General features: G+C 43.3%; 1 non-coding gene across 1 annotated transcript; it reads left to right on the top strand.

The window, feature by feature from the left end:
* Nucleotides 1-3,022: 3,022 nt before the first annotated feature.
* Nucleotides 3,023-3,213, top strand: LOC142435145 (U2 spliceosomal RNA). Its single transcript, XR_012781275.1, has one exon. It is a non-coding gene; the product is annotated as a U2 spliceosomal RNA (small nuclear RNA).
* Nucleotides 3,214-8,780: the final 5,567 nt, after the last annotated feature.

The raw sequence follows: 8,780 nt of genomic DNA, 5'->3' as shown, positions 1-8,780 counted from the left end.
GAGAGAAAGATGAGATTTTCTCCTCCTATAAGCATTTCCAAACTCGGATACCCACAGGGGCAGTTCTGCCCTGTCCCGTGGGGTCACTGTGAGTCAGCATGGACTTGAGGGTAGTAAGGTGTTTGTTTCTTTGTTTATTACTCTTCCTATATTGCTAGATGTCTGGCAAATCAGTTTGAGTCCCATCGACCTCGTGTAACAGAGAAGAACTGCCCCATAGGGTGTTGTAGGTTGTAATTTGTACAGGTACAGATGGCTAGGTCTTTACACCCTTGGAATAACTGGTGGCTTTGAACAGTCATCTTTTGGGTTCATAGCCAAGCAATTAACCAATGTGATATAAAAATGCTTAGTTTTTATATCACAGAATCTCATTTGAAATGTCTTCAAGACCAGGTTGAGCTCAGGCAGGTTGCAGGGCCCTAGGTCCTGCACAACATGGCAGATGGATCCTGCATTCAAAGCTATCAATTGCTTCAGCAGCAGGTCACCAGCCTCCATACACGTTCCCAAACCCTCTCCTGCCTGCGTGTCTAGAACACTGTCCAATTTCAAAGCACAGGCTGATTCCCAGGAATGCTCTCCTGAACCACTGCTAAATGATGGAGGAAGCTTGCTGCTCTGGCCCTGCTCCCTACTGGAGGAGTAACTATGAACCCTTAAAAGCAAGGAAGGTCCTCAGCCTAAGGACCCCATCCCACCATCTCCCAGAGGTCACAAGGCCCCACCTGACCTCTCTGCTGGCCCCACATACAACACTAATTGTTAGGGCAGCCACTCATGACTGCTTCTACCCTTCAAAGCCATGGCCCAAGACTGCCTCTTCAGAGGTAGGACTCTGCCTTTTCCAAAAGTAGAATGATAATACTAATACAAAAACTTATTGTCCCTTTCAGAAAAGCCAGGCCAAGTCTTTAGCTCTGGCTGCTTAGCTGAGTGGAAGAAGTCACTCTGGGCTGTGGAGGACGCCTCAGTTCAAAGGTGGGCTCCCAGGAACAGTGTATAACTCTGAGTCTGGAAGCCAGGCCAGCAGCCAGGAGGGAAAAGAAGGAGAACCTTTTCTCTCAGAAGCCAGAGCTAGAAGTACTCTGGGGACCCATCCTGCTCAAATCTCTTAGCTGAGGTTTGCTGCCTCCTCTCCCCACAGCGCCCCACACCAGAGGAGGAAGCCTGGGTGGCTTCTCCCTCCACCAACCTGAGCTCCTGCCTCAGAGAGAAGAGGTCTGCTCCTTCCTCCCACCACCGCGTAGGATGGGGCAGGCTCTGGGCCATGGAGAGACCCCACTCTCCAACAATTGTCTCCCAGGAACAGCGACAATGCAGGATTTTCTCCGTGACAGGCAGGAGGGCATACGGGGCACTGGGCCCTGGAGCTGAGGCTGTCAGCTGACTCCATGGAGCAGCTGCCTGCCCTCAAGCCCCATGGCAGGGCAGGGTTAAAGCACTCAGCCATTCTGGGCTGTCCCTTTCTAGGCTGTGGGGTACCCTAGCCCTAGGAGGAAAACGCTTTTTGTTTCTTTTATTTTGATTTTAAACACAATTCATCCCAAACCATAAAGTCTAGGAAGAGATTTCCCCGGAGGACCGTTCAAAGAGAGTTTCACGTGTTTCTTGGGTTATCCTTGAAAAATCCTTCACATTTTCTAAAGCGCCACAGTTCTTTCCACAGGCTGAAACGCAGCCGTTCTTAGAGAGGTTTCAAGGGAGAGGGTGGAAGCAGCTGCCTCCAGCCTCTTCTGTCTCCACAGCAGAAACGTTCGGGCAAAGAAGCAAACTGGCCTCCCTGAGCTCTCCTCTGAACTGGACCTTTAGCACTGCTGCCCAGGCACAGGGCCCATTCGACCCTCTGCCCCAGGGAAGCCCCACCCTCTAAGCCTCCGGCCCTCAGAAGAGCCACTGTATGCATATGCTGCAAGAAGAAGAGGCAATACCAAAACACAAGATAAACAAACCAAACCCAGTTGCCATTTGGTGGATTGCAAATCCTGGCGACCCCATGTGTTGCAGAGTAGAATACTCAGAAGCTTATCTTTCTTCCCCAGGTGCACTGTGGACATAATGATTTACCCATTGGACTACTAACTGCAAGGTTCATGGTTCAAACCCACCAGCAGCTCTGCTGCAGAAAGATGAGGCTGTCTGCTCCAGAAAGATTTACATTCTTGGAAATACTATATTGTAGGGTCACTGTGAATCAGAAGCAACTCAGTGACAGTGGGTTGGCTTGGGTTTTTATTTTTCTTCCCAGGCACCTCAAACCATCCAACCTTTTTCCTTAGTAGTTAAGTGCTTAACTGTTCTGCCACTTAGGGATATTGAATCACTAATAGGGTTCGTTATTCTGAGGCGCAGTTGTTCTTTTGAAGTCTCACTGCCATCAAGTCCGGTTCAACTGCTAGAGACCCTTCAGGACAGGGTAGTACTGCCCCTGTACATTTCTGAGACTACTATTTATGTTGTTGTTTTTGAGGTTGTATTGATCCAATTCGCATATCACATAATTCAATTGTTGCATCCTATTTAAAAGTGCTGTACATTCATCACCACAATCAATTTTAGAACATTTTCTTTATTCTTGCACCCATTATTTCTCTCCTCCCTCCCCGCCCCCTCCCTCACAAACCCTTGATAATTTATAAATTATTATTTTGTCATGTCTTACACTGTGTTGACATCTCCCTTCACCCATTTTTCTGTGGTCTGTCTCCCAGGGTGGGTGTTATATGTAGATCCTTGTGATCGCTCCCCCCTTTTAACCCCATCTTCCCCTTACCCTCCTAGTATCACTACTCTCATTATTGTCTTGAACCCAATATTATTAGCTTCCCATTTCCCCTCAACCTCTTTTATCATAACCCTGAGAAACTATTAATCCAGTTACTGTCTCTATAGATTTACTTACCCTGCATTTCACATATAAAGAAAAGCATACAAAATAAAAGCCCAAAACAAAAGAATCCAACAGTAACAAAATAAGAGAGAAAACCCACGATGGAAAAGAAAGTAGAAAATATTAAAAACTATTGCTTCTCGGCCTTTGGGCTACGACCAAGTGTAGTATCTATACTTATCAGTTTAATGTCTGATACATTCTCTATCTGAGTACAATATATTAAATGGACTTTTGGAGCAGTGAGATTGAATAGGAGCTTACTCCGTCCACTCCATGCATTGACCTGGTACTGCAGTACCTCCAGGAACGGTGCACCCCCTCAGGGACACACACACACACACACACACACACACACAAAATACTAAAAACTAAAACACATTTAAAATGGGTCAAAAGGGAGATCAAATGATAAGGTGATACATTTTAACCTAACTACCTCTGACATCGTCAACTTACAGTGCTCTCTTGAGTGAGATCAGGGCTATTCCCATGCCTGGACTATGGTCACAGGGGATTCACCAGAGACTTTATCCATGTGGAGACTCTGCAAATGGATTTTGGACTTCCCCTGTCACCCATAGCCTTCTGCAAACTGGGTATTCACAATTTAAGCTCTGATGCGGTTTCTTCCTCTGGTCTTGGATTTGATTATTTACAAACCTTAGATTACACAGGCAGGTGTGTGTTTTTTTTCACATAGACTTAAATGACCCCTCACTTCTCTGGCTGCTTGTTTTAAGACAAGACTTTATGACCCCAAACACTATTCTTTCTGATAGCCCAGGACCATCTGATTTCCTCACCACGGTTTGCTGCAGCACCCATATCTTCAGTGACCTCTTCATGAGGGCAAGTGTTGAGGAGGGCCGTGCCATACATCCAGATAGACCAGAGGGTGTACACTGGTACAGAAAGGAACTGGAAACACAGGGAATCCAGGGCAGACGAACCCCTCAGGACCAGTGCTGAGAGTGGGGATACTGGGAGGGTGGAGGGAAGGTGGGGTAGAAAGGGGGAACTGATCACAAGGATCTAAATATAACCCCCTCCCTGGGGGACGGACAACAGAAAAGTAGGTTAAGGGAGACGTCAGACAGTGTAAGACATGACAAAATAATAATAATTTACAAATTCTCAAGGGTTCACGAGGGAATGGTGCAGAGATGGAGGGGAACAATGAGGAGCTGATACTAAGGGCTCAAGTAGAAAGAAAATGTTTTGAAAATGATGATGGCAACATATGTACAAATGTGCTTGACACAATGGATGGATGCATGGATTGTGATGAGTTGTACAAGCCTCCAATAAAATGATTTTTTAAAAGGTTAGGGCTACAATTAAGTGAAAGCTCAGAATCTATCTATGGTTTCTATGCAACCCTGGTTCACTTTAGAGGCATCTTTATCATTTCAGTGGGGAACATTATAAATCATCCCCATGGGGCATATGGTCACTGTATTCATAGTATCATAAATTTAGCGATTGGTATAGAATTTAAAACACTGTTGAGAAAAGGAAAGTGTACATATATAGGACTACCTTGTAGAATGAGATACATGGATTATTGACTTGTACAGATTAAAAACAAGTTATTAAGATTAAAAATTTTCTTAAGGAATAGAAAGCCTCATCTTTCTTCTGTGGGAGAGTGAGTGGGTTCAAAGTGCTGAGTTTGTGGTTATCAGCCTACCACATAACCACTATGCCACAGCTGTCCTTACACTCCCTGGAAACAAAGGTGGTTAGAGAAGGCTGGGCTGGCTCTCCCTGCTGACACTGAGTTTTAGGAGAATGGCTATCTTGGATTTTGTGGACATGACCTTCTCTCCACTGATAAATGACCAAGAGGGATGGACTTCAGAGAAATATTAACTTGGCCTTCTGGATGATTAAGGCTTTCAATGAGCAATGGAATATATTGATTAAGATCATTCACTGTCATAGAGTCAATTCTGACTCATAGTGACCCTGTAGGACCCTAACTGCCTCTGTAGGTTTTCAAGACTGTAACTCTTTACAGAAGTAGAAAGCCTCCTCTTTCTTCCATGGAGCACTTGGTAGGTTCAAACTTCTCACCGTGTGGTTAGCAGCCTAATGCTCTCCTACTACACCAGCAGAGCTCCTTTGATTAAGAATATCAACTCAAGTCACGCATACCTGGACTTGAATGCAAACTTTAACAATAGCAGCTGTGTTATTTTGGATGATGATTTAACGTCTCTGAGTCTCCTTTATTTTTGTAATCCCTAAGGAAGGAAGAATAATAGTAATAACCTCGCAGGGTTATTGATATGACTACAGAAGGCAGTGAATGTAAAATCCTTCGTACAGGCACTTTGCAATAAGTGGTCCACAACAACAATCAGGTGAGGTGGCAGAGGTCTCTAGTTCAGAAAATAATTTTGGATTTCTAGTAGAGGCTAACCTTAGTGATAAAAGGAGTCCTGGAAGCACAGCGGTTCAAACGCTTGACTTACTAGTCAAATAACTGGGAGTTTGAACTGATCAGCCATTGGGAGACTTACATGGCAGTAAGCTTCTTAAGGATTAGTCTTGGAAAGCCAGTGGGGTAGTTTTACTCTGTCTAATAGGGTTCTTCTGAGTCAGAACTGACTCCACAGCAATGGCTTTAAATTGTCACTTGTTTTCATTTAAAATTCAGTGTTCTCTAGAACCAATATTTTGCCAATATTCCTTGACTTACCTTGAACCTCAATTTGCTTATCTTTTAAAATGGAACCCAGGAAATGTGCTTATATGAAATATTGAGACTATTTGAGGCCCATGTAGCAGGTTAAGGAACCATAGTGGGGCCATGGTTTAGACTTCAGGCCACCAACCTCAAAGCTGGCAGTTCCAGCCTACCTGCCACTCCCTGGGAAAAAGATGAGGCTTTCTGCTCCCGTGAAGTTTTACAGCCTTGGAAACTCGAGATAGGGTTGCTATGAGTTGGAATCAACTTGATGACAGTGGGTTGGACTGGGTTTTGATAGCAGCTTAGCCATGTGTTTGTTATCTTCCGGCACCTCCAGCCCTTTTAAATGGGTGTCCAGCGCTGGGGTGACTAATGATCTGAATTTAGCAGTAACTAAGAGCTTCCCAAGATGTAGGGTTTGCAGTGCTAAAACTGGGTAAGTCCAGGGAACACCAAGGTGCGTTGATTGCCCTACATCAGTCCTCGAGCACTTCAGTAAGCAACATCCTAGGACCCATTCCTGCAAAGAGCCTGCAACCACAGTAGGTGCTAGGTTTCCCGTGTTGAAACCACTGAATGGGAAATTCCAAAAGCTCCACCACTGCCGCCACGTCCATTCTTCCGTTCTCCAAAGTAACTGACCCAGCAAGAGTAGGGTTGCCAGATAATACATAAGCCCAGTTGAATTTTCCATTCAGATAAGCAGCAAATAATTTTTAATATAACCCCCAAATGCACTGCCTTTGAGTCCCTTCCAACTCACTGTGAGGCACTATCAAGTTGGTTCCCACGGATAGTGACGCTATGCACAGCAGAAAGAAACACTGCCTGGTCCTGTATCATCCTCACAATTGTTCTTATGTTTTAGAGCCCATTTTTGCAGCCACTGTGTCAACCCATCATGTTGGGGGCCTTCCTCACTCCTGCTTTACCTAGCACGATGTCCTTCTCCAAGGAATGGTCTTTCCTAACAACATGTCCAAAGTACACGAGACAAGGTCTCATCATCCTTTTGTCTAAGGAGCACTCTGGCTGCAGTTATTCCAAGATATATTTTTTGTTCTTTTCGTTGTCCATGGTATCTTTCCATATTCTTCATCAGCATCATAATTCAAACACATCAGATTTTCTTCAGTCTTCCTTAGAGAATGTCCAATTTTTACATGTGTATGATGCAGCTGAAAATACCATGGCTTGGGTCAGGAGCGCCTTAGTCCTCAAAGTAACACCATCCTTGCTCTTCAATACTTTAAAAAGGACTTGTGCACAGATTTGCCCAGGGTAATGCGTCCTTTGATCTCTTGACTTCCATGAACATTGATTGTAGGTGTAAGTAAGACGAAATCCTTAACTAATTCAATCTTTTCTCCCTTTATCATAACGTTACCTATTGGTCCAGTTGTGAGAATTTTGGTCTTCTTCACACTGAGTTTTAATCTCTACTGAAGGCTGCAGTCCTTGATTTTCATCACCTAGGGCTGCAAGTCCTCCTCACTGTTCAGCAAGCAAGGTTGTATCATCTGTATATCGCAGGTTGTTTATAACCTTCCTCCAATCCGGATGCCAAATTCTTCTTCACATAATCCAGCTTTTCTAGTTGTTTACATACATATCGAATAAGTAAGGGGAGAGCTCTAACTCTGATGCTCACCTTTACTGATTTTAAACCATGTTCTCTTTTCACAACTGCCTCTTGATCTGTATACAAGTACCACAAGAACACAACGAAGTGTTCTGGAATTCCTATTCTTCTTAAGATTATCCATAGTTTGTTATGATCCACACAGTCAAATGTGTTGGCATGGTCCATAAAAATCCAAGTAAACATCTTTCTGGTATTCTTTGCTTCCAGCCAAGATCCATCTGGCATTAGCAATGATATCCCTTGTTCTATGTCCTCTTCTGAATCAGACATGAACTTCTGGCAGCTCCCTAACAATGTATTGCTGCAATTTTTGTTCAATGATCTTAAGCAAAAAATTTACTTGTAAGTAATACTGAATACAATGTTCTATAATTGAGCATTCTGTTGGGTCACCTTTCTTTAGAATGGGTACAGATATGGTTTTTTTTCAGTCAGTTGGCCAAGTAGCTGTATTCAAAATTTACTAGGATAGATGAGTAAGTGCTTCAGGTACTTCATCAGATTGTTGAAGTATTCCAGTGGTATTCCATCAATTCCTGGAACCTTGTTTTTGACTAATGCTTTCAGCAGAGTTGAACTTCTTCCTTCAGTACCATTGGTTCTTGCTCAATATGCCACCTCCTGAAATGGTAGAATGTTGACTAGCTTTTTTATATACAGTGACTCTGTGTATTCTTTCCATCTTCTTTTGATACTTCCTGCATCATTCAATATTTTGCTCATAAAATCTTTCAGTATTGTAACTAAAGGCTTGAACCTTTTTCTTGCGTTCTTTTTCAGATGTTTAAGTTTAAGATGAGCGTATTCTTCCTTTTTGGTTTTCTAACTCTAGGTCTTTGCACATTTCATTATATTTGACTTTGTCTTCTCAAGCTGCCCTTTGTGGGGAAAAAAAATCAGCTCTTAATCATTTCTCCATTTGCCTTAGCAAGTTTCACACACACTATTCCTCTGGTTCTTTGAGGTTTCCTCACCTCCACCATCATGACCCCAGTCCTGCCTTTCAGTTCTGGATAGACCAGAGCATGTACACTGGTACAGATAAGAGCTCACGACCCACAGAATGCAGTTCAGATAAACCCCTCAGGAAAAGAAATGGGAGTAGCGATACCAGGATGGTAGGAAAAAGGTGGAGGGAGTATGAGAGGACGGGTCAACCGCAATGATCAATGCATAATTCCCCCCACCACAGGGGGATGAACAACAGAAACGTGGGTGAAGGGACACAGTGGTGAATTTAAGGTATGATAACAATAATAATTTATAATTTATCAAGGGGTCATGAGTGTGGAAGGGGGGGAGGGAGGCAAAAAAGAGGAACTGATACCAAGAACTCAAAAAGAAAGAAAATGTTTAGAAAATAATCATGTCAACATATATGCAAATGTACTTGATACAATTGATATGTGGAATGCTACAAGAGCTGTAAGAGCCCCCAATAAAATGCTTTTAAAAAAAGAGCAAGTTTCAGAATCTTTCCTTGAAATCCACTTTGAGCTTTTCTTCCTTTCCTGTCTTCTTAATGACCTCTGCTTTCTTCTTGAATG

Source organism: Tenrec ecaudatus, chromosome X, assembly GCF_050624435.1.
Source record: "Tenrec ecaudatus isolate mTenEca1 chromosome X, mTenEca1.hap1, whole genome shotgun sequence".
In the NCBI taxonomy this organism is placed as follows: Eukaryota; Metazoa; Chordata; class Mammalia; order Afrosoricida; family Tenrecidae; genus Tenrec; species Tenrec ecaudatus.
This window is presented reverse-complemented; position numbering and strand designations above follow the sequence as displayed.